Here is a 4,793-nt window from a genome sequence, read left to right on the forward strand (position 1 = left end):
TCCAGCCTCATGGACTGAAACAACTACTAGATTCTTGGCCTTTCCGTTGGGATACAGCCATTGTTGGATGAACCAGGACTCAACTGTATTAGTCAGGGTTCTCTAGAGTAACAGAACTTATAAAATCTCTCCAATATAGAGAAAAGGGATTTATTAGAATGATTTAGAGGCTGTGGTCCAGCTAATCCAACAATGGCTGCCTATGAACAGAACATCTAAGAATCTAGTAGTTGTTCAGTCCACAAGGCTGGATGTCTCAGCTGGTCTTCAGGATATACCAGAATCTTGAAGAAGTAGGTGCTAACGCCAGTGAATGGAATGGTCTTGCTAGTGAGGACAAGAGCAAGCACACAAAGAACAAAAGCTTTGTTCTTCTATGTCTTTATGTAGGTGTCCAGCAGGAGGCATGGCCCAGATCACACATGGAGTTTCCCCAGATCAAAAGATTTGTATTAAAGGCCTGTCTCCCACCTTAAGATCTGGATTAGAAGCAGATCTTTCCATTTCAAATTAAGCAAAAATCCTTCACAGATGTGCCCTTCCAGTTTCAGATTTTGGGTAGTTCCAGATGTAATCAAGTGGACAACCAAGATTAGCCACCACAACTGCCCCTGAGTCACTATAATGAATCCCCTTTGTTGTATCTCATTCTATCAGATTCAGTCTATCTTTCTGTTCCTCTTACCTCAGTCCAGTGAGAGACCCTGTCTCAAAAAATAAGACAGATGGCAACTTTGGAAGTCTCTGTGTGTCAGCATATGTACACATCTGGGTGAGCACATATGCACATCACACACACACACACACTCACTCACACAATACATACCTACACACATTCTCAGATACATTCATACACACACATTCATTCACATACATACTCATATACACACATGCACTCACATACATAACACACACGCTCTCACACACATACATACACACACACACACACACACACACACAGTCATTGCATGACAAAATTTTATTCCACAGCTCTTGTGCTGTATCCTCTCCAGCCCACATTCTGGCCAAGAAAACATGCATTTGCTCCCCACTCTTTTTTCTCTAGTACAGTCTAGCTTGGGCTCATCTTCCTTCCTGCTGGGAGAGCTGCAGGTTGCAAAGGGCCCAAATGGCCATCAGCTGGAGTAGTCAACCTGAAGTCCACCCCCTGCCCCCACCTCGGAAACCATTTCATAATTATCCACTGGCTTGGCTCTTGGTGGGTGGGAAGGGAAGGACTTTTACACACTCTTTACATTTTCCCTCATCTGCCTGGACTCTTGCTAAAATAGGGCTTACGAGCTACATGGAAGCCTATTGGCTGTGCTTTCTCTCAGACTGTGAAGCCCTGTTCTGGGCAGAAGGACCCAGTGCAACGTCCAGACCACACTACATCAGCAGGAGTTTACCCTCTAAGGAAGCGGAGAGCCAAGGATTGGGTATCCCAGGTCCCTCTGTACTTTCTCATATCCCCTAGCTTCATCTGCAAGATGGAAGCAAATATCTACCCCTTCCTAGTAACCAGTGGGAGGAAGCCAGGATCACAGAGGGGGAAAGCTTTGGAAACAGACACTCGAAACTCTGTAACCAGTTGGTCTCCATTCCCCCAATGCCACAATGGCATAGGCCTGGGATGTTGACCCTGGGGTTCTGTGCAATTCTCAAACGTCTTCAGGGGCATCCAGGAGGAGCACAGTGGGCAGAAGAGAGGGAGGGAAGAGAAGAGGAGGAGAGAGTTATTCACCTCAGAGTGAGGTTAGGGCAATTGTATCTGAAGGGTGGGTTCAAGTGGCAAAAGAGACAGTGGGAGTTCAGTCCTTATTCTGAGGCATTTGACCCATGTAGTCTTGACAGGTCCCTTGACCTTTCTAACATTTGTTTGTTTATTGTTTTTAAATTTTTTATTAATTATACTTTATCACTTTGTATCCCCCCTGTAGCTCCCTCCCTCTTCCCCTCCCAACTCCTCCCTTCCTCCCCAAGTCCACTGATAAGGGAGGTCTTCTTTTCCTTCCTTCTGATCCTAGTCTATTAGATCTCATCAGGAGTGGCTGTATTGTCTTCCTCTGTGGCCTGGTGAGGCTCCTTCCCTGCCCCCCCCCCCCCAGGGGGAGGTGATCAAAGAGCAGGCCAATCAGTTCATATCAGAGACAGTCCCTGTTCCCATTACTATGGAACCCACTTGGACAAGTTAGGAGCCTGCCACAGAGGGCCTCTGAAAGGCTCTGCCTTGCAGACTATCAAAGCAGATGCTGAGACTTATGGCCAACCTTGGGCAGAATGCAGGGAATCTTATGAAAGAAGTGGGAAATAGTAAGATCTGGAGAGGACAGGAACTCCACAAAGAGAGCAACAGAACCAAAAAATCTGAGCACAGGGATCTTTCCTGAGACTCATACTCCAACCGAGGACCATGCATCGAGATAACCTAGAACCCCTGCACAGATGTAGCCCCTGGCAGTTCAGTGTCCAAGTGGGTACCTTTCTAACCTTCTTATCGTATGTAAAATCGAGTATTGTGGTTCCCATTCCACGATGTCCTGAGGATGAAGTGAGGTAGACATTGATATTTCGCTCTGGGCAGAGCTTCTAGGAGTCTGCAGTTCTCCAGCAGCAAGGCTGGTATCATGCTGCCAGTAAGGGTGGTAAGTTCCCTGCCTATTGCTAAGACCCTGATATCCAAAGAGGTGAGGGCCCCCAGTACCCTGTCCTCCCTTTCATGCCTATGCTGTCATCTGCTGGTGAGAATCAGAATTGCAGCTTCTGGAGATATCACGGTGGAAGGGAGTAGATACTGTAGGTCACAAGTGTCTCCACTTACTCTTAGGGTATGTAGGGAGCCAACCATTGGCAGGGATCTGGGAAGCAGACACAAGCCTCAGATCCTGAGGCCACCATTAGCTTGTGGAGATTCTTGGAGTCTTGTCCACAGCAATGAGCTAGTCAACCCCAAGTCTCATCCATTTTACCTTCTGACTCAGCTCATCATCTTCTGCTTCTTGATGACAGAGAAGCCTCTTCCCGGCCTCCTTACTGCTACCTAACACTGAGTTTTATGAAAACAGCAGACCTAACCATTCCTTGTGTAGTTTAAACATCCACGTCACCACTGTCCCAGGCCCAACCTCTCTGCCTAGCACAGAAAACTGGCGCTCAGCTCACTCTTTCAGTCTTATCTCCACCCTCTAGCCCTCCCACGCCTTGCTCACAGGTCTGTCCATCAAGTCACACACCTCTGTTCCAAAGTTGCTGTCTGGCTGACTCCTAGGCAATCTAGAGGGGCTTCTGTGGATGCTACCATTAGAAGCCACCACAGGGGAGGGGACCTGGGTACAGCATTGCTCTATTTCCCTCCCCTGCTGCCTCTCTGAGCCTCTTCCGCCCTAGGAGTCTCTTTCCTCGGTTCTGAGCAGGTGACGTGTCCTCAGCTTCGTCCAGCACACTGTGCAATGTGTACGGTGTCTTCCCTTATACCCGATGGCCACCCAGGTCCTTTTAAAATAGTGACAACTACCAAGCTGTCTGCCTCCTCCTGTCTCTGGCCAAGAACTCACATTTTTGAAGACTTTACTGGCTCCTTTTAAATCTTATAAGGTATCTTCGCTCACTGTATATAAACATTTTTAGGAATACAAAGGTATTTGTGAAAACTGCCTGCCATTTTCATTCTCACAGTGGGCTTTTGAAGCATTAGACTGGTGTGGGTACAGATGTCTGAAGACATGTAGGGTAGTCTAGAACACAGGGACTTACTAGGGTGGCTGAGTGGTCATCTTCTAGCTTCCTTAGTTTAGTCTACTCAAAGCTGTCACACTGGGGCTCGTGTCTCATATCAAAACCTGCTCCAGGTTCCTAAACTCTATCTTTTCTCCACCAGGACCTTGACATGTGTGAAGTCCTCCCCGTGCCCAGGGCTTAGAAACTTACCCCTTGAGACTGGGGCTTTCCACCCAACGAAGCTCAAGGTCTTCCAGTACATGCTTCTGTGAATTCCTGCTAGGATTTGATAACCCTTCCTAACACTGCAATCCTTTAATAAAGTCTCCCATGTTGTGGCCCCCACAATTATTTCATCACTACTTCATACTGTAATTTTGCTACTCTTATGAATCATAAATATCTGATAAGCAGGCTATCTGTGGTGACCCACAGGTTGAGAACCACTGGACCCTTCTCAGAGATCTTACACAGGTGGCCTCTGTCCCTACATGGGGTGGACAGGAAGTGTCCAGGGATGCAGCAACTGTCCTCCCTCACCAAATGGCTTACTGCTGGTGGTATATAAACACCGCATCTCTCAAGATATGAAGAATGCCGTCTCTGAGGTGTGTGTTCTACAGAGTCCCAGAGTTCCTGCTGGGGTCTCATTCTAGTCTCCAGTAGTTGGGTTGGCAATACCCCTTACTGGCTGCCTCCTTCCCCAAACACAATGCCTGCCCTGGAATGCTTGGCTCAGATTCCGCCTCTGGGGACCCCCAAGCCAGGCAGATATTTAGAAACCCGTTCAGTACTGTAGACACTTTCCCCTTTTCTCTTTTTTCCAGCTCTAGGCTACCTCTGGGTTGCCTTAAAAGGGCAGGTCAGGGTGATGGTCTATGTGCCCTATCTCAAGGTATCTCCACTTGTGTCCATCTTAGGAACCAAGTTCTTTTGTGCCTGACTGAAACTGCAGGGAACCAGGTTCCATCCCAGCTGCCAAGTGAGCTAACCGTACCTGTCTAGACCCAGGACCCATGCTAACTGAAACTAGACCAGTACAATCCAGGGGACAAAAACCACAGCTGTGTGAGAGG

The sequence above is a fragment of the Psammomys obesus genome, unplaced genomic scaffold, assembly GCF_907164565.1.
Source record: "Psammomys obesus unplaced genomic scaffold, mPsaObe1.curated_primary_1811, whole genome shotgun sequence".
Classification (NCBI taxonomy): Eukaryota; Metazoa; Chordata; class Mammalia; order Rodentia; family Muridae; genus Psammomys; species Psammomys obesus.